Source organism: Canis lupus, chromosome 14, assembly GCF_011100685.1.
Source record: "Canis lupus familiaris isolate Mischka breed German Shepherd chromosome 14, alternate assembly UU_Cfam_GSD_1.0, whole genome shotgun sequence".
NCBI classification, from domain to species: domain Eukaryota; kingdom Metazoa; phylum Chordata; class Mammalia; order Carnivora; family Canidae; genus Canis; species Canis lupus.
In genome coordinates, this window is record NC_049235.1 from 25,337,821 (window position 1) to 25,363,053 (window position 25,233).

Genomic DNA, 25,233 nt, shown 5'->3' on the forward strand with positions numbered 1-25,233 from the left:
CAGCAACCTTGCTATTACTCTCCCGACCCTGATGTGCATAAGCAATATTTTCATCCTCTTCCCAAGAGATTTATCTGGCTGTTGAAGTAGAAAATGAATATTTTACAGTTCACTTGTCTGATCAATTACCTACAAGCTGCTGCAGTATTTTATAGCCAGTGGGAGAGCTATGTAGGTGATGATAGAGAAATCTGGAGGGAATCTCTCAGCCAACTACACAAAAGGGAGTAAAACCGTGAATGAGCCATCAGTAACAGTTCTTTGTTCATACCAATCTAGCCAGAAATTACAGTGTAACCAATTAATGTACTTAAATGATAATCAGCAGAATGTGAATTCTAGAGGTGAGGAAACTTGACTGCTTGATTAGAGGATAATGAAGTGCAGAATGGTTCAAAGCCAAGCCTTCTCAAGGCAACAACTGCCTTAGTCCTGCCATTTTTGTCTTCAGTAATTGGATGAAAATCTTTTTTTCAGTGACACTTTGGAAATTTAAAAAAAAAAAAGGTAAGTAAAACGTGCATATCTGAAAAAATGTTATGTTCCCAATCTTAAAGAAGGAATATTATCATTGTGAACTTTTGAGGAAACTTGAAAAATTTTAAGAATATCTTGAATCATTTTTATAATTTAATATTATTTTGCATGATCTTTACTGAACAGTTTAAAATGACTTTTTCAAAATAACTTATTTCAGCCTCTCAAAAAATATTCTAAAAGACTCTCACATGTATTAAAGTTAGCTTTCCTGGTTAAAAATATTTAAAAATCATATTATTGGAATGATATTTATTTTTTAACATAAATTTGTCTCAAGCTTTATAAACATATAGCTTAAATATTATGCAAGATATGAAATAAAAGAATGCCTGGAATCCACCATCTGGTTAACAAACTCCACTATTCTCTTCAAAATATAAAACTGACCTTGATGGACTGAAAATTATGTACTGCCTGGTAACTTAAAAAAAAAAAAGAAAAAGATCTGAGGTTTCATTTTGTTTAACAGAGATAAATTTGAGTAGATTTAATTTAGTTACAGAGATAAGAAAAGGCATTTTCAATGACTAAATGAAAAGAATATTAAAGAAACAAGTATCCTAAATACACATTAATTTGAAAGTGATTTATTAATATTTGAAAGTGATTTATTAACATTTGAAAAAGTTATTCCTTAAAATTTTCATAATGAAAATTTTCTTGACCCACCCAATAAAATATTCCATTAGACAATAACTTTAAATTGAAAAATTAAAAATATAAGGTTTATATCCAATAGACTACAGTATATGGGGAAATGATATGAATATATAATGTATTCAAGAATTGGCATTTTTTTCCCTCATCCTATCAGTTTCCTCTTTTTTTTGTTTTGTTTTGTTTTGTTTTTCTCTATTGTAGCTATTGAAAAAGAAGACAAATCTATATGAAGGAATAGATATTTTAACATCTATTTGATATATTAAAAGTGATCTTGGACTAAGTATTTAAAACTTAAAATGAATTTTGTAGTACAATTTTAAATGGATTGTACTACAATCTTCTTGCATTATGTAAGGCTCAGAATATATTTTTTTAGGATATGAAAATTCACTTACAAAGAACTTTCAAGTAGTAAGATTAACCTGTACCACAGATTGCAATGTGTTTAAAAACAATATGAACTGATAAAAGATATGTGAAAAATAAATAGCACATCTAAAGCCCTTGATATAATGAACCTAACTCAAAAGTATTTGAGCAACTACAAAAATTACGGAGATTTTTATTTCATTGCACAATATCAAAATGATTCTATCAGTTAGCTGATGCATTTTGGTCTTATTTCTAATCTACCTATTCATTTAGTGCTTTTGGCAAAAAACAAAAAGAAGGTCCATCAATCTTTGCTTTATTGATTTTATAACTAGGTCATTTTACCTCATTAGCTTTTGCTGCCTTTTGAGTTATTTTTTTTTCTGCATATTTCAAGTCCTTCCATTTCCTCTTTATTTTTTTCTGTTTTATTTTTCTCTCCTCAATAATAGAAGGATGATCAATTTATTGTAGAATACCTACTGCTTCTCCTATAGGAGTAAATAAGGACAACATGAAGCCCTTAGACTTTTTTAAGACTGTTCTGGCATTTAGTTAACAGTAAAATACATTATAAAATTAGTATCTGGTAGGTTATGTTTCTCAGATATCAAGTCATATGTTATTAGATATATGTACTTTCTTAAAATACATCTCTCTCATTAAGTGATATTTGAAAGGCAAATTCATGGTTAATAATCCAAGGATAAAAGAGCCAATGAATGAAAAATATTCAGAAAATTGCCTGGCACATAATAAACATTCATAAAGTTTAGCAGTTAAGGAGAAGATTGAACACACTTTCAACTTCAAAAGGATATTTTATGTTATACAATCTTAATTTGAAATAACCACTAACTAATGTTCCTGGGGGAAAATTGACTTTTTTTGTGATTGGCCACTACAGAGTATGTGGAGCCCATTTTTCACCTGTTGATCCTGCTGTCAAAATGGCCTTTGCTTCTGGCTCTTCCTCCCACTGATGGCCTCTTTGCATTGACAGCCCAAAGAAGAGTCACCCAAAACCCAGGCCAACATAATAAAGCAGAACCTTTGAAGATACAATTCAGAAATGTGTAGTTTAAAATAAGCATACAGCCGATTCTTTTACGTGACTCTGACCACAGAAACATACCTTTTCTATTTTGTTTACTTTTTTTCTCTCACCCCCAAATCACCTTCCTGCTACCAGTTTTCTCTTCCATCAAAAATTAGCGATAGATTGAGGAAATTATTACTTTCTCTAGAAAAAAATTACTTTTATATGCATTACTTTAATAGTGAAATAAAAGTTTCTATTTCCATATAAAGGAATTTTAGACATAGGCAAAAATGAGTGTTTAAGCCATCTCATTACAGCAAATTGTCTGATTTGTTAAACAAGTCCAACCCTGGGGTCCAATGGCCAGGCTGATACAACGACCATAAACAATACCTACTTTTTCATCTTCATGGAGTTGGACTGGTTCGCAAAAAGGGAACAGCGGAGTCTAGACTGTATCTAAACAACAGGACATAACATAAGAATTGAAAGATCAGGTTCACATTTTTAGTTCGGTTTCTAACATAGGATATATCTGAATAAAGTTTTTGCATACAACCCCTCGAATATATATTAAGAAAATCTCTAGTCTATGAAAAGAATATTTCTGTAGATTTCATAAAAGATTTATTGAAAGTAATAATTTCTAGCACATTCACATCCCAAACAGTTCTGTATTATCGCTTTATTTTTACTCTGGTGAGCTAGTATAATTCTTTAAGAAATTTTTAACGTTTTCCTTTTTGCCTTGGTTGATAGGATGCATGGAATGATATGTTTTCTATTAACAATCTTATTCCTAAACTTATATTTTTGGGCAAAATTACCTAACTGATTTTTTCTTTCTTATTTTTCCCCTCTAATTGAAAAGTACAATGCTTTTAATATACTAGCTTTTTGTAAACAGAGAAATAGGAATAACAATAAGTGGTTAGATAGTCAAAGGAAACATCATTTTTTTCTTCTTCAAAACGGTGGTGAAAAAGCTGATGAATTATTTTTAAAACAACTTCAGATGGGACGCCTGGGTTGTTGAGCATCAACTGAGGCTCAGCAGTTGAGCATCCGCTCAGGGCCTGTTCATGGAGTCTCAGAATTGAGTCCTGCATTGCGGTCCCTGCACGGAGCCTGCTTCTCCCTCTGCCTGTGTCTCTGCCTCTCTCTCTCTGTGTTTCTCATGAATAAATAAATAAGTAAAATATTTATAAATCAATCAATCAATCAATCAATCAATCAACTTCAGAAAAGGAAGCACTGTATAAATCCAAAATCATTTAGATATGAGAAAGATAATATGAATTTTCCAATAGTTTTTGCTTATTGCAAAACTATTGGTGAATGAAAATTCACCAACACAAAAAGGAGACTTATTTATTACAAATTAAAACAACATTAAGAAATCATAATTACATTTTTACTGTATGACTGCAGTGTCCCATATAATTTAACTCTTTAGAACAATTTTTAGAAACTAACACCAGCAGAACAACCGATAATAATACCACCATGCATGTAAAAATTTGAAATGAGAAAAGCATTTTTAAAAAGAATCCGGTCTCTTTTTAACCAAGAAAGCAAAAAAAAAAAAAAAAAAAAAAAAAAAAAAAAATCATTTTTCTGCTAGTTGTAAATAAGAAAAAATAATACTTTTAAAGGTAGGGAAAGCAAAGGAAGCCTTAAGGGAAGCAAAAGAGCTTTCACTAAGATGTTATGATTATTGTTTCCACATATTTTTATGGGAAATCAGATCCTGCTTTCAGTCTGATGAACTTGGGTACAAAAAAAGCCTGCACAAATAGATGGGATTTTAAGATTATGGTTTTATGGTTCAAGGATTTTTTTTGAAGAAGATTTAGTTATTATGTTTAGAGAGAGAGAAGGAGAGAGAGCCGGAGGGAGGAGTAGAGGAAGAGGGTGAGATAGAAATCCAAGCTGACTCCATGATAAGCACAGAGCCCAACACGGGGCTCGATCTCACAATATTGAGATCTCTACCTGAGCTGAAACCAAGAGTTGGCTCCTTAACTGACTGTACCACTCAGATGTCCCAGGGTGTATTTATTCGTTTGCTTGTTTTTTCTGATTTTACAATAGAGCCCATTGTGTTATGAGGCAAATAGCATTTCTGAGACAAAGTGCCACTAAGTCTCTACTTCACCTTTGTAGCTACAACAGCTCAACTGAGTTCTGGAAAAGCACAAAAAGAGAAATTTCCACAAATGAAAATCATATATATATATACATAAAAGAGAGAGAGAAGATATAAGATGTATTGCACAAACACCTACATAAAGAATATGTATAACATGTATACACAAATACCTACAGATATGCTGTTAAATGTTTGGAATGTGAGCGCTCTTTTCTTTATAAGGCAGGACCACTGCTGTATCATTTCTCCAGATTTATGTATTTTGCATAGAAAGAAAATTTTGCTCACTGAAAAGGTGATAATAGCCTGCATTATTCATTACTGGAATCACTATTTTTTTTTCCTGTAATTTAGAAAATGAGGAGCAATGCTATCTTTAAATGACTTTGTATGGTCTCCTCTAACTCCACAGATCTGTGACTAGTTCAAATATAATTTGTTTTTATTTATTCATAGAATATATTCAAGATAAAACTAAATATGGATGATATCCTTTATTAGGAAAAAATGTTACTGCCTTTTTTTTTGTTATTGCCTTTTTTTATAGATGCAAGATCTGCACAAAACAAATGCTGACATTTTAAAAAAAGATTTATTTATTTATTCAAAAGAGAGAGAGCGAGATCACTCATGCACAAGTGGGGGGAGGGACAAGGGAGAGAACCTCTCAAAGATTCAAAAATCTCTCAAAGAGCTCAAAGCTCTTTCCTCAGGGGGATCCATCTCACAACCCACAAGATCATGACCTGCTCTGAAATCACAAGCCAAAGGCTCAACCAACTGACCCACCCGGGTACCCCAAGAAATGTTGACAGTTAAATATCTAAAGTGAAAATCTTATTTTATCCAATCAAATGCTAAATAAACAAATAAAGAAATAGTTTTTATCCATAGATTCCAAGATTATCCAATCTTGCAGAAAATAATTTGCTAAATTTTCAGGACCTCAGCAATTGAATCCTAGAAACTAAAACTTAGAGAAATAAAAATTGTAAACTATCTCATTGTAATTGTCCTGAACAATGAAAAATCACCTCTTGATGATATTTGTGTGTGTGTGGCTGTCAGTCAGACATCAAAGCCATTTTAATGAAATTCAAGTTTAAAAATATGTGAAACTAGTCATTTTATAAATATTTTTATTCCACCTTAATTTTTTAATTAAACATTTTATTTCAAGATTATTGTAGGTTCATATTGCAGTTGTAAGAAAAAATATGGAATATTGTAATAATACATTGTACTCTTTACCTAGTTTTCCCCCATGGTAATAGCTTACAAAACTATAATATAGTATCATGTCAAGGATGTTGACATTAAGAATCAATACAGAATACTTCCATCAAAACAAAGATTCTGGACAGCTCTGGTGGCTCAGTGGTTTAGCACAGCCTACAGCCCAGGGCATGATCCTGGAGACCCGGGATCAAGTCCCACATTGGGCTCCCTGCATGGAGCTTGCTTATCCCTCTGCCTGGGTCTCTGCCTCTCTCTCTCTCTCTCTCTCTCTGTGTGTATCTCTCATGGATAAATAAATAAAATCTTTAAAAAAGAAAAAAGCTTTAACAAAAACAAAACAAAGATTCCTCATGGTGCATTTTTTTTTCTTTTGCAAGTTTTTATTTAAATTCCAGTGATCTAACACCAATGTAATATTAGTTTCAAGTGTAGAATTTAGTGATTCATCATTTATCATGGTACATGGTATCATGTCATTCTTTATCATAAAGACATATCCATTTCCTTTTAATCCACATCCTTTCTTTAATTTATAGGCAACAGCTAATCTATTCTCTATTTCTAGAATTTTGTCATTTCAAGAAAATTGCACAAATAGCATCATATCAGTATGTATCATTTTGAAGATTGCCTTTTTTCATTTGGCTTAATCTCCTGAAGATGTATCCATGTTGTTGCTTTATATCAGTTTTTTGCTCCTTTTTACTGATGGTAAGTATTCCATAATATGAATGTACCACAATTTGTTTAACCATGAACCCACTGAAAGATATTTGTATTATGTCTAGATTTGGGATATTACAAATAAAGATGGTATAAACATGTATATACAAGTTGTAGGACCATAACAGATTGTTGTGTTAAATACTTCCTCTACATATATTTATCATATCAGTGTTATAATTTTTTCTTCTACCATGAAACATAATTTATAAAACTTAAGAGAAAATCTATTATATTTATCCATATTTTTTCTTACAGTATTCTTTTTTCCCTCATGATGTTTCAAGATACCATCGTTTATCCTTTCTTTTCTTACAGAATATTTTTAGCCATTCATTTAGAGTAATTCTGCGGGTGAAAACTTTTCATTTTCCTTTGTCTGATAATGTCTTGAAGTCTCCTTCATTCCAGAAGGATGCTTTTCTGGATATAGGATTCTGTATTGACAATTCTTTTCTTTTAGCTCCCAAAAAAAGACAACACTTCCTTCTAGCATCCATCACTTCTGATGAGAAATCTGATGATTGGCACTGTTCGTCCCCATAGGTAAGATATTATTTGGTTTTTCTTCATTGCTTCTATTTCTTTGCTTAGATTTTCTATTTCTTTACTGAGACTTTTTTCCCAAGCATATTCATAATTGGTTACTGATAAAAAATACTTTTAGGATAGATGCTTTAAAATCATTGCCAGCTGATTATAATAGCACTGTCATTTTGGTGTTGGCATTTATTGATTGTCCTTTTTTATTCAGTTTGAAATTTTCCTGGTTCCTGATATCATGAGTAGTTTTCTTAAGATTATTTATTTATTTATTTACTTGCTTGCTTACTTACTTACTACTTATGGGAATGAGACAGAGAGAGTGAGACGAGGAGCAGAGGGAGAAGGAAAGGGAAAGAATCCCTCGCAGACTGCACACTGACCAGAGAGCCCAACGTGGGGCTCAATCTCAGGACCCTGAGATCATGACCTGAGCCAAAAATCAAGAGTTGGACACTCAACAGACTGAGCCACCCAGGCGCCCCTGGTGAGTAATTTTTTAACTAAAACCTAGCCATTTGCGAAGTCATGTTATAAAACTCTGGACCTTATTTGACCTTCTATTTTCTGACTCCTTTTGACACTGCTCCAGCAGAGTAAAGGAAGGAGAGCTACATCTCATTATTGCCAGGTGGAAGTAGAAGTTGATATTCCCCACTCAGTTTCTATTGGTACCTAGGAGTGGGTCCTCATTACCGCTGAATGGAGTGGGAGTTTCAGATCCTCACTAAAAATAACTGATATCTCTCCTTGGCTGTGAGGTGTAGGAGTGTCTCTTTACTGCTTCTCATGACGCCTCCCCCAACCTCATCACCTCCAGACACTGTTGAAAGTCCCAACTCTGTCTTAGGCATCCTCTGACACCACACAAGCATGGAGGAGGAGGAGTGCACGTGTTACTGCTGGGTGGAAGTGGATATCCAGGGTTCCCCTGTCATCACTGACACTACAGGGGTCCTGGATGTTAGCACTCAAAGGGGATGAATGTTTCAGCTCCTTACATGTCTTATTCTGGCACCACTTTGGTCAGAGATAGGGGAAGAGAGCAAGTCTCATTGTGTCCTGATGATGGAGAAAGCTCAGGCCTCCCACTGGTCCTTTGCTGATGTGGGGTGGGGTCAGGTTATAGTGTGTTATGTGAGGTGTAACTCATGTGGAATGGTTACTGCTTAAAATTTTTCTATCTTGTTAGATTTCACTTTCCTTATTCTTTGGCTTAATAGGCTGGAAGGGATCAGGGGTACTTTTTAGTCCATGTCAATTGGTTTATCCAGGTTGTTGGCTTTTTCAGTTCTATGTTTAAGATATATAAGGTAAAAAGAAACTCACTGTGTGATTCTTTTGATTCTGAAGTTCTTAATCAGTAAGCTTACCCTCTCCACATGTCAGAATTTTCTTGTATTTATTTTATATATAAAGTCCAGGGCTTATATTTAAACTTGCCAGGAGAAAGGGAGGATAGCATTTCTACTCCATCTTGCTTGAAGTAGAAGCTCAAGACTCCTGATTCTGAGTGTGATCTGAGATTATTGGCATGAAACTTAGTTGCAAAACCACTTTTTGTCTTATGCCTCTGACTTATTTTCTTCTGAGAGTCCTTCAGCATCACAATTTTCTTCCCATAGACTTTCTCATTAGAAAGAGAACATGTCATGTTGGGTTAAGTAAAAGTTATATACTCTTCCATATTCTAAGGCTTATAATGGCCAAAGGGTACTTGGTGGTTGGCTTCCCTATGATATTACAAAAGTTAAATATACTATCCTGCAGCCATAATTCTTCTCTTAGTCATCTATTAATCCATGATCCATACATTTATGAAATTTTTTACCCATATATTTCTGATTGGCGACATTGTCTTAACACAATAAAGTTATTAATAGTAGCAATTATACTACCACTGCTAATAAATGACCACTTTGTGCTAGACATTATACTATGTGGAAAGCATAATGAATGCATATTTTAAATTAATTTACACTTCAGTGGAGGAGACTAAATGCAAACAAGTAACTATAACACTGGAGTACACAAAATATAACTGAACATTGTCTTAAACGAATTAGAGGAATAATATTTCACATATAACATAAAATTTGGAAGTAAGCATCTCAAGGAACCCAGATTCCTTATGTCTTTTTATCCTGTTGCTTTAACAGATGATCTTGTTTCATAGTCAAAAGGGGAAAGCCAAAGGACAAATGAAGGTCCTAGAAATCCCATCAATGACTTCCACTCGTATCTCATCTATTCTGGGCCACTCCTAATTATAAAGGATTCTGAGATCAATGTATTTTTTTCTTCTTAAGATATGCATATGGCTATTGTAGAAAAAGCAGAGCCCTGTGAGTAAGGAAAAAGAAAATAAATATTATTATAGGAGTAGGTAAGATTGTTATTGGAGATAAAAATTGGAGGGAACCTTACATTCCTTACTTTTCCTTTTCCTTACAGCATAATTTTGATGAGGTAGTAAAGCATAATTGGGAGTAAAGGTGTTTTTTCTAGAGGGAATGGCATATTCTAAGTTTCAAGCAGTTCTTGGGAAATGATAAGTATTCCTACAAAAACAACGTGTGAGGGAAGAGAAAATGACCATAAATATAAATAAAACCTTATTCTGGAGTTTGATTGTTGTGGACTTGATATAAAAAGAAAGTAGAATTTATTTTATAGGGATGAAAAAGTCTCTAAAAAGTTTTTTATAGGTGAGTGATATCGGGTCTGTGTTTTAGAAAGAGAAATGTAGTGATAGATCAGAAAATGAATTAGAGAAAGAACTTAATCAGTCCATCCTAATCTATCATTGGAAACTGAAGAAATCAATCTTTTATTTATGAGAGAGAAATAGAGAGAGAGAGTGAAAGCAGGGGTTGGAACAGAAAAGGAAGGAGAGGGAGGGGGAAAGAATCTCAAGCAGACTCCCCACCAAGTGCAGAGCCCATCGAGGGCTCAATCTCCATCTCATAACCTTGAGATCATGACCTGAACCAAAACCAAGAGTTGGAAGCTTAACCAACTGAGCCACACAGGTGCCGCTGATGCTTGATTATTTAGAAATAGTCTTCCCTAGGCTTCTGCAACTCTGTCACACCCTTCTTAAAGAGAAGTCACAGTGACATACAATATTCCAAGTCAGGCTTGCTGGTTTTTTGTTTGTTTGTTTGTTTTTTAAATGTAGACTACTGCTTTCTGATTTGGTTCTTACTCTTGCTAATGCTACTAAGCATTTTGTGTGATATTGTCTCTGATTCTACATTGAGCCTGTTAGAATATGTTGGATCTCTGAAAAATGTAGAGTTGATAAAAGGTTTTCTTTTTCTCAGTCCACAATATTTGATATTTCATTTGTCTGCAAGGTTGATCAGATTGTATCACCAGCAGTTCACGTATTATTTTGGTTTTTTTACTATATTCAGATCATTGTGTATAATAAAAGTTTCAAAGTTTTGATCTAGCTTCAAATATTGTACAAATTTATGATTGCATTTTTAAGAGACAGGGAGAAAGAGAGAGAGGGGTTAGGAAGGGGCACAGGAAGAGGGAGAGAGAGAATCTTAAGCAGGCTCCACACCCAGCATGGAGCTTGACCCGGGGCTTGATCTCAGGACTCTGAGATCATGACCTGAGCTAAAATCAAGAGTTGTACACTTAACCAACTGAGCTACTCAGGAGCCCCATCATTTTCATTTTAAAACATGTTTAAATATTTGAAAACATTATGAGTAAACTACACTCACAAATGTGGGCTTTAGGATCTGTTAACACATTGACTATTATTAACTTTTGTTGGTAGTTCAACTCATTTTTGTAAAACCCAGATAAAATTTTATTGCCATCCTTGAGCATATATTTATTTTTCCTGCGTACTATTAAGAAGTTTGTAGCTTTGCCCATATAATTCTTTTTATTTGGTCTGCATGACTCTTTTCTGCAAGCTTGTGTTATTTTATGGCAGACATGAAATGGACTTAATTAAATGCTAGGCAAATTCCATGCATACTCTTGAGAATTATATAGTAACAAGTGAACATATAATTTATTCTGTCCTAATAATGCTGCATTATATATTATAAATAGTTTTGGGGGTTATTGTACTTCTAGAATATATAAATTTTATATTTTTGATAAACATTCTGTCTAAATTTATGTTTACAAATGTTTGTTTTTCAAGCGTGGCATACAATTATTTTTTAAAGTTGATTCTGTCATATTTTAAAAACAAGAAATTTAAAAATAAAATTTCATTGTGACCAATGACTCTGACATGATTAAGCAGACTTAAGAACCAAGGACAATTTTTACTCTATCCTCACAGAGTATTTCTTCTACTGTATCAACAATTGTGATGTTTAGTAGCCTCAAAATTTTCATGTGAATTCACTCAAGCACAAGAAATTTGTTTTTTATGTTTTACATAAATGTAGATAAATACTGCCCAAATTCGAAGAACTTTATGTTATCACTTCTACACAATAGTGTTGTGGTCCCTACAATGTTACATATAATTTTGAAACATAAAATAAAGGTTGAAAAGGTGCACCTGGGTAGCTCAGTCACTTAGGGGTCTGACTCTTGATTTCAGCTCAGGCCATAATCTCAGGATCATGATATCAAGCTCCATATCAAGCTCTGCACTGGCCATGGTGTTTGCTTTTGATTCTTTCTCTCCCTCTGCCTCTGCCCCTGCTTGTAGTTTCTCTCTTCTCATCTGTCTCTCACTCTCAAAAAAAAAAAAAAAAAAAAAAAGAATGTAAACAATTCAAGCTTCTGCTTCCTTTATGCTTATTGTGAACAGCTTAGCTTTGCTAAAACAGACTTATGTAACAGATAGGGTGAGTTAAACTCATCACATTCGAAAAAGAGGCAGATACAATTAGGAAAAAAGATATTTAAATCCTAGATGTCTAACATTACAACAAATACATGCTAGGGATTGACTGAGAGGGAAACAGAATTAGTGCCATTGTCAGATAACCCAAAGCAGAAACGATTCCTAGAATGATCATCCAACAAGACTGATACTTTTTTCCAAAATCTGAAATTAAGTGTATCTCTGTTAAGCCAGATAACATTTGGGATAGTAGCCTACATTCCTTTTCCTTTCTGTTTCTGTTTCAGATTTTTCTTTTTTCCCATCAGCCCTGTGCTAACTATGGAAGTGGATGATGATAGAAAAAGATAAAAAGGCTGTTTGGTCCACATTAGTGGACCATTCCTCCCCTGCCATTCCCAGCTTCAACTATATTGGTCTTCTTGCTATTCCTAAAACTATCCAAGTCCAGCCTACTCCAAGGCCATTGCACTTACTATTTTTTTCTTCCCAAATTCTTTATTTTATTCATGCATTCTATTACTGCTTTTTCAAAAATCTTGTCTCATGTATCCCATTATAGTGCTTTATCTTCATAGAAATTCACATTATAAGAGGACATGATTAATATTTATTTGTTAAATTGCTATTTTCTGTCCCCCCCCCCCCAAGAATGTTAGTTTCATGAGGGCAGAGACTGTCACTTTGCTTACTGCTAAAATACCAGAGAAGTGTGGTTGGCATTTAGTAGGTATGTAAGTACTTTGTTTTGTTTTGTTTTGTTTTTGAGATTTTATTTATTTTTATGAGAGAGAGAATAAGCAGGGGTAGGTGATGGGTAGAAGGAGATGGATAAGTAGACTCCCTGTTAAGCAGAGAGCCCGACTTTGAGATCATGAGCTGAAGCTGAAGGCAGATGCTTAACCAACTGAGCCACCCAGGCACCCCAGTATGTAAATTCTTATTAACTAAATATTTCAGAAACTGTAGCCTTATAAAACTTGGGATATTTGAGTTTTGTGGGGTTTTTTCCCTTAAGAGGCAGACAGAAAAGAATAAGGCATTCTTATCCCTAGAGTTTAAAAAAAAAAAAAATGAAGAAGGAATGATGGGAGCAGGGAGTTAGTGAAGACAGGAGACCTGAGCCCTAAGACCCATAGTGAGTGCCAATGAGACCGGACGACTCCTGAGAAGGGATGTCTTTTGAGAGCTGTATCTTGGTATGCAAGAGTATAGATTCCCATGTGCAGATTCCCAAACCCTAACCCTCTATGCTCTAGCAAGTTTGTAGGTAGCAGAAGTACACACAGGATTTGAAAAGGGAAGTGGACTATTTCAGCAGTCACTAACAGAGCTCAAAGATCGAGGACAAGGGGTCGCAGATCTAAAACTCGCTGAAAAACTTAAGACACTTCTGAAGATATGAAGAAACACTCAACTGGTTAAGCTACTTCCACTCCAGTAAATGGGAGCTAGGAGTACAAATTGTTAGATTAAATATTTATATTCCCGTGCACTTGAATTTATCGGCTGAGATTCATAACTGCCTTATTCACAGTTCAATTGAATGAGAATACACGTATTTCTGATTTCCATTTTCTTGTTTTATACTGTATGTGCAGGTGCAGGTGAGGAGGATGCATTAATTTAAACACTTGACACTTAGACAACAGGAGAATTTTTTGTCTAGTGTTTGGATCAGTTTTTAACAACCATAAAGGATGTTGGCAAAAATGTAGTGACATCTGTACTGACAGTGTGAAAGTACTGAGGTCAACAACTGCCGAGATGGCAAGTAGGAATCTTTTGCCCAAATGTGTTCAAGTCAGCACCACATGTTGCAAAGAAATTATAGAAGCCAGCATCTTTCAAAAACAGTTTTGAGAAATGTCACAAAATTGTCAAATGTATTAACAATCTTATTAAATAGCAGACTTTTTCAGAAATATTTCCAGCAGGTGGGGGTTTAAGTATGTCATATGAGACAAAGGCATTATTTTTGCTGATGAAAACAATCCATTTGCTTAATATCTCATACACCTCATCTCTCCCAAACATGTTTGTATAATTCGTGTGGAATAGGTTAGATATTTTTATTTTTTCAATAAGCTCATTTTGGCAGTGGGGGATTGGAATGTTAAAGCACATTGTTGCAGATAAAATGTTAGTGAATGGATTCTGACAGAGTGCCTTGATTTAAGAGAATATTGGAGACATATTAATTAAATGCCAGTGACCTGAGATTTAATTTTTAAAATCACTCAATTTTTTTAATGTTTTAAGATATATTTGAAAAATTATTTTTCACCAAAAAAAGTTCCAACCTAGCTGAGGAGACTATTCTTCTACTCATTCTAAATGTTTCACTGATCAGAAAATGTAAGAAGTTATTAGAGGTTGCTATTGATTGAACTGTGAAAAAAAAATCTGCTATCCAGGATCCTGCTACATTTTAAATGAAAAACATCCTGTGAATAGAACGCTGGCTGCTATTACTGCAGCTGTCTATCTAGGTATATTTGGATTTTTCTTTGTTCAATTAACCAAAACAAAATTACTAGATAAAATGGACATTAAGACTCATTTGTGCTTAATTTTTTTTTAAATGCAACATCTCCTAATCCAAATTTTTGGCTACTTCCCAAGATACTTTGTGGTTTCCCAAATATCTACATTTTTGATGACTTCATTTTATCTAAATAGTATAAAACCATACTTAGTGTATAGTGTTAGTATGTCACTTTTATTTCCTTTATTTTCTAGGGTTTTGTGTGAGATTTTAATGGAATGTTTCTGCTGCTAAAATAGTTTGAAAATCACTGTATATTTTTCATTTTGTCAGCTCACTTTTAGAATTTTATTCTTTAGATATTGTGATTGACTTTGAGCACTGGTGGTGAGAAAAATATAGGATATGGACACTGTTGTTTCTGGAACTTACAGTCTCACAGGGTAGACTATTCCACACATATTACTGTGAAATTACAACTGTCATAAGCTCTATAAAGAAAATGCACATGTCACATGACAGACTGTGATGGGGATTTTTAAATTAAGTCAGAAAGTCAAAGAAGGCTTGTTATAGGAAGCTTTGTCCCAGTGGAGGTCTAAGGGAATAACTTAAACTGGGCAGGGAACCCCTTATAGAATGAAGAGCATGCGCAGAAGGGATGTGTGGCTGCAAAGCCATGATCAATGAGGTGGGACAGGAAGCAAGCAAAAGTTGAGATGAGAAGCAGCCAGGGTTCAAGTGAAAGAGTTTGTTCTTCATCCCAAGACCAATGAGTAGCCACTGAAGTCATTTCAGTAGGAAGTGATCTGATCATATATGAACTTCAAAGAAGTCACTCTGGCTTTATGAAGAGAATAAATTAGAGAAAGGGGAGAGAGAATGATGGAAGACAAAGGTAATATGCCATTGGAGTATACCTAATGAGAGAAGCTCAGGGTATGAAGATTTGAGAGAAGATAGTAGGCAGACTTGAGAATTTTTTTCAAGTGGTAAATAACAACAAACTATTCTTATGTATATAAAGAATTATTTGGGTTTGTTTATTGCTTGGGTTTTTAATTTGATTAACAGCATGGATGGTGATGCCATCCAACATCTTCCTAGGCCTCTGTTTCTTCTGGTATAAAATGTAAGGGTTGATTGCTAATGTCTGCAGGTCTAACACTACATGGTGGGCTAGCCAATTTGTGAAGATCTCAATAAAATCAACTTACCAATAATGTCCCATCAAAATCATCTTTCCTTAAGTGATGCATCATAGCCAATCTGACTCATATGAAAGAAACTAAAATAAAATAGGATTTCTATTTAATAATGTAAAGGTTAAAGTTAAAATGGATTTTTACAGAGTTTATTTTCAGAAAAATGAAATAATTTTTATCTCTCATTTTAAAGTGTCTCTGAGCTGTTGCCTTGTACTATTTTCAGCCATTTAATGCACTGCCTTCTTTGAGAAGTATGGAATCAGTCAGTTCCAGAAACACACCTGAGGCAAAAACAACCTCTAAAAGCTCCTAAACTTATTCATTTTGCTCCAGCAACCCTTTGAAGAGCTTAAAATTCTTAATCAATATTTGCTTGAGGTTTTGAGAATGATGACATTTGCATAGTTACAGTATAGACTTTATACTGTATGCTTTACCTGTTGAATATACCTGTACTCAGCCATGTTTGCCTTTACAGTAATTATCATGTTGACCGTGGAAAATGAGAAAGTAAGCCTTGGTGAAAGGCATATTATCAGCTTCCCTACTAGAGATTGCAGACACAGCATGAAAATAAAGCTGACATAGTTATAATCTCTTTAATACCTTCTAAAAATGTACTTTCATTCTAATTTCTAAACTCCTACCTCTCCTTAAATGATATTTAGAAATACAAAAACATGGCCAAAAAGGAACACTAGTGGTATATATTTGTTTTTCAATCTGCTTAGCTGTCCATACACTTAAGATTATATTTAATTACTTCTGAAAATATTTATTGTCTCATTTCATAAATCTTTATGTTAAACTATACACTCTATGTTAAGTAATATACATAGAGATGAATATTCTGACCAAATCTTTCTTGTGTGGAGAGGCCCTGGCATTAACCAATCAGTAACCTGCTATTCAACATGAATTTAGGATAGAAGATTTCCTCTTTGTGATGAATTTTGTATTTTCCTAGTTAAGGGGGGGCAGTTTGCCTGCCTTTAAATAAATGTGGTCATGTAACTTGTTAAACATGCCTTTCCAAGTTCTTTCTAAAGAAGCAGGACAGTATAGACAGGAAACACTAGGCAAAGAGTCAAATAACATCTTTTTACTGCAAGTTGTGTAAGCTCCCCAAGTTTCAGTGTCCTCATAAATAAAATAGGTATAATATTTTTCCTGCTTACCTTATAAAATGATTTTGAGAATCAAATAAGATAATAATATAAAATCACCAAAAAGTGTAAAGTGCCACAGTAGTGAGATACATCATCTTTTTTAATAAGGAAGCCTTTTATTATATAAAAAATGCAAGCTTATTGGTTTTATTATTACACAATTATGAAATTATTGATGATTATTACATTAGCTTCTTATGACTGCTGTAACAAACTACCACAAACTTGGCAGTGTAAAAAGATCACAAATTGATTCTCTAATAGTTCTGGAGGCTGAATAGTTCTGGAGCTTCACTGGGCTGGTTCCTTCTAGAGGCTTTAGAAGTTCCTTTCCCTTCCCTTTTCTGCTTTTGGAGGCCATCTGTGCTCTAGCCAATGACCCCTTCTTTACATCACTCCAACCTCTTGTTCTGTCATCAAGTTCCCTTTCTTCTTCTCTAGTCAAATCTTCTGCTTCCTGCTTCTAGGGACCTTTCTGATTATGTTTAGGGTTCATCATGATAATCAATAATAATATCCTCATCACAAGAGCCTTATTTTAATCACATCTGAAAAGTCCCTTTTGCCTCTAATATCTTATTTGCAGGTTTCCAAGGAATAGGGTGTGGATGTATTTGGGGCCATTATTCAGGATACTCCAATTATTAATAGATTATCATGGTAGCCAGAAACCAGCAAGAATAGGGAGTCAGGTGAATGCAGCTAGTTATTGTTCATGGGAACATTTGCCTGAAGTTCATTGCCCTAGGGCAGTAAGAGGCTCCCAACCTGAGGACAGAAAAATCCCTAGAACCTACTCAATATAAAAATTCATTGCTCCACTCATCAGTAGACATTAAAATGATCAATACTGCAATGCAGGCAGTCCTAAAATGTTTTCACATGTAAATGGGCTTCTTGTTAGGAAGGCCAAGAGTGGCTGAGTCCCCACAGGGGAGGGGAGGGCCAAATCACTGGAGGCAACTGTAGAATGAAGCTCCGTACTCCCAGCCCCACTTTATAACTTCAAGAGTGTTGTCTGCTTTAGGTATTAGACTTCCAATATGCTCTTAGTTTAATGAAGGGCAATGGAAATACAATAATATTAATAGTAGTAGTAATTACTTGAAACGGCTATTCTGAAACACTATGATTCTGTTCAGCAATACCTTAACAAGCTATGAGTGAGGAACTTCTTTTCATATGTAAACATTAATGGTTATAGGACACCCTTAAAGGGACTATACACTGACCCACATATAATCATTCTAATACTTCTTTTCTTTAAAAGCACTACCTAGTCAGAGAGATTTGAGGTTTTGTTTTTGGTGTTTCGTAATTTTTTTTTTTTTTTTAAGATTTATTTAGTTCAGAGAGAGAGAGCCTGCACACACACAGGCAAGTAGGGAGAGGGTCAGAGAGAAAGGGAGAAAAAAATCTCAGACTCTGCACAGAGCCTAGTATCCCACACAGGACTCCAGCCATCCCACCACCCTGAGATCACGACCTGAGTTGAAATCAATAGTCAGTCACTTAATCAACTGAGCCACCTAGGCTCCCCTTGCTTTTTTTTTTTTTTTTTAAATTTCACTGTTCCCTAGTAATCAGTTATGATAATGGGTCTTATTAAAACTCAAAGGTAAACAGAAGTGATGAACAAGTTACAGTTCTTTTCAATGGCTTAATTTCTAAATGAATTCTTACATGGTTAGGCCTATGCTGGCAAAGCAATAGTAACCTAAGTGGCTTAAAAGTAAATTAGCATCTTTCTCATCCCGCCCACCATTCACTTAAATTCTTAATCACAAACAAACAAGCAAACAAATTCTTAATCACAGCCAAAATTCGATGGAATTATAGGTAAAACAATAATCACAGGGCAGTTTTTCAATTTGTATACAAACTACATTGTTTTTAAAATTTATCTCAGAAGTTCATGAAATCCTAATATATGAATTAGAAATAGCTAAGTCAAGTTCATAAAATTCAAATGCTTGCCTTTAACTTTTCTCTATATTGGCTATATAAATGTGTGATTATTTGCTAAAAAAAAAAAAAAATCAACAGTTGCTCATAGACTAAGAAATCTAACCTTTGCAATTTCTGTTTTGGAAAAAAAATATAAACTCCGGACTATGCATGACAAATAGGCCAAAAGCCAAGAAACATATAACATATGTTTTATGTTCAATATAATATATAGATTGACAGCTTTTATTCTTTCTGGGTTTTTCTCTGTTCTCTACAAATGAATCCCATTTCTGACTTTCACTGCTCATCACTTCTGAGCCTTCTTAACACGATTTCAACCTGAGACCGTTTCCCCTCAACTTACACATTTTCCTGTCTTTAGCAATATTTTATGATTCTCCCAGGCTTCAAAGCTATGAAAATGAGTCATTTCTAACTTTTACCTGTTCTTCATGCAAAGGTGCTGGTAGACTTCAAACACCCCTCCTTTTTTTTTTAAAAACATACTGAGATTTTTATTTTATTTTCAATTAGTGATGCCATCACTCTGGACAGAACCCTTATCACTCCTTACTTTGGCTTTTTCAATGCTCAGTTAATGTAAATGCTCAGGCTTAACTCACCTTGCCAGCCAATTATCATACAAATTCTCTTTAAATATTGATCTTGTCATCTTACTCTTAAAAATGCTTCATGGTTGTTCCCCAACTCCATCACCATGTTTTTGAGTCCTTTGGTTTTGAACCTCAATGCATTGCTACTCCCATAGCTCATACTTACTCAGACACAGGGAATTTTAATTTTCCATGGCCCTAAATCCATGTCTCTATTTGTGTTGCTTTATTTTGTTGTGATGTCATTCTCCTTTTAAAATTACAAGGAATTCAGATTCTATATAGTCTTCCTTAATGTTTGGAGTATTTTACACAGCATGAAACACCAACCTGGCGGTCAAGACTGAAGCAGTACTTGAGTATGGCTTACTTGGAGTACTCTATGTGACAGGTGGCTGATTCTTCACAACTACCCAGGCTTTGCATAGAAATCAGATAAGTTAGTAGATGATGTCATTGTGCTAATTTTGCTGATGATAATCACTCAGTTTCAGAATGAGATTTTTGCCTGAGTTTTGAAACTATATATATGTATTTCTTCATTTTCATTACTAAAAATAACTTAAATACAGCCAACAGATTTAGGCAAACACTTGTTTTCATAGCATTTCTAAGTCATCATTTGAAAAGATCAAGTTCATTATATATTTTTAACATTTTTATAAGTTAAATAAATTTATAAAATGTATTAGACTACTAAAAATGTATGGTGCAAAATCTTACCAATTTCAAGAAAATGTTTAAAAATTAGAATAGGTTTATTAACTTGCTTCAAAATTTCAGAACTATCAATAAAAGATTATAAATGTGAGACTATTGGAGTCTAGGATATGAGTTTTAAGCTGTGAAATGTTTAGCTATAAAGACCATAGGTTTTAATATTTCAAATGTTCCTCAAAAATTTCCTAAAGGAATCAAGTTGCCTTCTTGAAGACACCTTATATAAATATAGGCACTACAGTTACAGAATGAACATTTATCCCCTCTATAACCAATGCCCTATCATTAAAGTCCGTAAAACTGAGATTGTTTTGAAGAATGCAAGTAGTTATACTTGGAATTTACAAAATTGCTTTCAAACTGCACTCCTTCCTTCTCTAAATTAACTCTTCTGATGGATTTTTTTTTTTCTGGCATCTTTTTCTGCTTCCTTAAGCTATAATTAGTCATTGAAAATTGTCTTAGTGCATGCCTGGAAGACATTATAAACCCCAGTCATAGTTCTTCCTCCTTGTTAAGAAAGGTCTCTTTCTGAATGATATAATCTCAGTAACCTAATGACCAGAAAGCGATTTTGGAACATCATGACCACTATTCCTCTTTACAAGGCTGTAGCAGTAACACAGCTACAAAATTATTTGCACTGTGTCCTTTTAAAGATAGTGGTGAAGTAGAAGTACAGCTAGTAAATCCAGAACAAAAACTCACCTAATTGTGTACATTTTGGTGAACAGAAAAAAATAATCCTGTTTTAATAAGCATTTTGTGTCTGCATACAGTTACAAAACTAATAAACTATAAAGGTTGATAAAATTGAAACCAGTCATTTGAAATGTATTTGCAGTTACATCGACACTCATTTCCAGTTTCAGGCTAAAGCAACATTCAAATGTTAGATATTTTATATCTGCAATTTTGAGAGGAAATGCTGAATCGGTTTAAAGTAGCTTCAAAGATGTAGATACTCATGTGGGAATTAATTGGCATGAACGAGAAGGAAAATTGCTGAAATGATTTACATTTACCTGTTTATAAAATCCCCTGGGTTTCACACTAAACATTATGTAGGGCTTAGTTGTAACTTTGAGCATTTTTTCCCATTAATCACAACTAAAACACAGAAGTTCTGACAATAACAAATATGGAATGTATCCCATTTTCTCTGTGTAGTTGTGATGAGGAAAGCAATATAAAGTAAAGAACGTAAAGTCAGTGAGTCGCCATATAAAGAGAATAAATCAGAAGTAGGACAATTTTCTTCAGCAGTCCAAACTCATAAAATCAGATTTTCTGTGTCCTAATTTGGGAAACAGATTTTACTATAGGTGAATGCTTCAGTCTTTGCTTTCAAACATGATACCCTTTAGTTTGTAATTGCTGAGTATCCTACAATTGCTAACTCTTGTTGAGCCTCCCACCAGACCATACCTAATAAGAGCTGATTAACATGTAATATATATCCTCCACTAGAAATCAGACACTTCATTTGATTTTTTGCTCTCACCCTGATGTGTATCAGAGTACTTTGCAATAAATTATTACTAAATAAAAAGAAAGTTATAATAAACAAGAATTATAGCCTTCCCAAATAATCTTTCTAAAATTTTCAAACTGATCTTAATCTTTCTCTCTTAGCAAACCACCAATGTATAATGAATCGTATTTTAAGTTTTAAAGAAAACGAATTAAACAGAATAACCAAGATATGTGTTCCTAATAGCTAATGAAACAATAAGAGGAGACTTTAAATAAAAAAAGACACAGAACACATAGGAGATAAACCACATGTAAATGACAACTAATAAGAATAAATAATAAAACAAATAAATTATGCCTTATGAATTTAAGAATATAAAATGTACATATTTTATTCTTTCCTATGGTATTTTGTGCTATTTTTCTCTCTTATGTTCAGGTTTGTGTGAGTCTAGATCTGCAAATACTGTCACCAATATTGCTTTCGCCAGTCTCTCTACTCATGTCATAGTTTGATGAAGTTCATTTTCTAGTAGATTGCTGAGTAAGGGCTCATGGTTAAAGAATTTTCTGAGTTTCTAAATGACTAAAATAATTCTCCATACCGTTGGTATTTTAAGGACAGCTTATCTAGTGATAGTCTCTTGTTTCACAATTTCTTTGATGGGTTTTTCCTTGCTTTGCATGCTGCTTTTGCCAGAATTATGCCAATTTAATTCTCTTACCCTTGTATGTTATTTGATCTCATTTGTCTGAAAACTTTGAGGATTTTCTAAATCTTTAAGCTCTATAGTGTTTAATAGGATATGTCTCAGAGTTGATCATTTCAGTTCTTCCATTTCTAAAAATGTATTCTGCATGTATATTCATATGGTGAGCAGAACTTTTTATACAGAGCTAATCTTGTAAGCAATACTTGTGTTAGCACAAGATTGGAAACAACATAAATGTCAACCAATACTTGACTGATTAAATAAATTATTATACATCCATAGAGTGGAATAATCTATACCTATTTTAAAAAATGACAGGCTTTTATGTTCTGAGGCAAAACTGTATCCACAATTTATCCTATTCACCTTATTCCAATCTGACTTCTATTCCCTTAGCTCCACTGAAACGGCTCTTGTCAAAGTTACCAAAGATTTTCATGTTGCCAAAATCAATGGATCCTTTTCTGTCTTTATCTTACCCTACCTATAAATGATTTATCTCTCAATTAGCCACTGCTGCTTTCTTCAACATTTTCTCCTTGAGATTTTGTGATACATGCTGGCATTTCTTTTCTCCATACCTTATCATTTCTTCTCATTCTTCTTTATAGGTTTCTCATCCACTCAACTTGTAAATATTGGCGTACCTCAGAACTCAGTCCTGCTTCCCCCAATTGTCCCCATAAGCACTCCTCCCTAGAGATCAAAATCATTAAACAGAATTGAAATCACAATTACACATGTCACTCTCAAGCCCAGAATTCTTCCTTAACATTCCATTGCACATGTTATAAAATCCAAAGGCCTTACAAAACCTAGAGGATGTAAATACCTCGGAGCCAGGCTGTCGCTCCATCCTCATCTCCTTTATTCCTTCCCGACACCACCATCCACAATGATCCAGAAACACTGCCTTATAACATTTCCTGAGACACATCGTACTCTAACATCAGAAATTTATACCTGTTATTATCTTTTCCTGAAATGCTCTTTCCATGGCCTCTCAGTGGCACTTTTTATACATCAGAATTGAGTTTAAATGTCACCTCATGAGAAAAAACTTCGCTACCACACACTAAAGGATTGTTTTAGCCTCCAGTGTGGGATATGTGTACATTAGGGGGAGGACAAAATAGATGATCCATTGGGCTACAGGGAAAAAATACTACATTGTTGATTTGTATTTATTTTTACTACATCATTTCAATTATCTACAGTGTGTATATTTTACAATATTTATATTACAAAATAATTGTATACATTCATACATGTACATGCAATTATGTATACATTTAAACAAATATGCTTCTACAAGCGGTGTACAGAATTTTTAGTTACTACGTGTACTTGGTAATGTATGTTAAAAACCACTACTCTTGGGGCGCCTGGCTGGCTCAGTCGGAAGAACACGTGACTCTTGATCTCGAGGTTGTGAGTCCACACTGGGCATAGAGATTACTTAAATAAATAAAACTTTAAAAATATTCTTTAGGGGATCCCTGGGTGGCTCTGCGGTTTGGTGCCTGCCTTCAGCCCAGGGCGTGATCCTGGAATCCAGATATCGAGTCCCACATTAGGCTCCTTGCATGGAGCCTGCTTCTCCCTCTGCCTGTGTCTCTGCCTCTCTCTCTCTCTCCTCTCTCTCTGTGTGTGTTTCTCATGAACAAATAAAATCTTTTTTAAAAAATAAAAATAATTTTTCTTAAAAAAATCCCTATTTATATCCTTTGCGACTTGATTATGAGCTATAGTTATTTGAGTGCATTTATCTGTTTTATTTCCCAACTAGAAAACTCTGTAACAGCCGAAATCATAATAGTCATGTTCACTATTGTACCTCAATATGTAGTACTATTTGAGTGACTAAATAAATGAATGGAGGGGTGCCTCCGTGGCTCAGAGGTTGAGCATCTGCCTTTAGCTCAGGGTGTGATCCCAGGGTCCCAGGATCAAGTCCCACATCCGGCTCCCTGCTTGGAGCCTGCTTATCCCTCTGCCTCTGTCTCTGCCTCTCTCTCTCTCTCTGTGTCTCTCATCAATAAATAAATAAAATCTTTTTAAAAAATGAATTGAATGTATATATATTTATAAATATATATATATTATTTATTTATTTGATATGGTTTAGTATCAACATAAACCTGTATAACATCAGGTGATGTTATATAACATCACCTGTAATAAAATATTATGCAATTATATATGTAATATAATTTTTACATTAGCAATAAAGGCTTTAAAATTATGAGCTTTAACACAAAGTTTACAATGCCTATAAGATGAAAAAAAATTAAACTTTTATTTAATTTATTTTATTTAGAGACCTAACCGAAACCTTGAATAGATATAGAGAGATACTGTTTTGCTAGCTAATATAACTTGAAAATTACAAAGTGTCTTTTTTTTTATGAGTATGTTGAGTTTGGGGCAATTACTATTAGAATCCTATTTTTTTCTCCAAACTAAACAAAATAATTCTGAACTTTACTGGAAAAGTAGTATTAAAAAACTGCTAAGAAAATTTTAGAAAAGATAGTAGTAAATATGATATTTGGTAAATGAGTAGATAAGAGTTCAATTCAGATTCATATGTAATTCAGTAAAAGTTCCAACATATCTACCTATTTAGATTAATTCCAAGTGGAAAGAGATCATCAGTTAATAGTGCAGATGGAATGGAAATTGACTACTGCATATACTACTGCATGCTAAATATTATCACACATTTTTCCATCATTGTGATTTAAAAATGTAATAGATTTGATCTTCAAAGGGTCTTGATTTATA

At 33.9% G+C, this 25,233-nt stretch overlaps 1 long non-coding RNA gene across 2 annotated transcripts in view; it reads right to left on the minus strand.

The window, feature by feature from the left end:
- Positions 1–23,146, minus strand: part of LOC111098672 — a 159,128-nt gene extending 135,982 nt beyond the window's left edge. For both annotated transcript variants that reach the window (XR_005369176.1, XR_005369177.1), the window contains exons 1-2: positions 23,028–23,146; positions 3,015–3,076 (exon numbers count right to left, since the gene is read on the minus strand). This is a non-coding gene — a long non-coding RNA (uncharacterized LOC111098672). The remainder of the gene's footprint in view (positions 1–3,014; positions 3,077–23,027) is intronic.
- Positions 23,147–25,233: the final 2,087 nt, after the last annotated feature.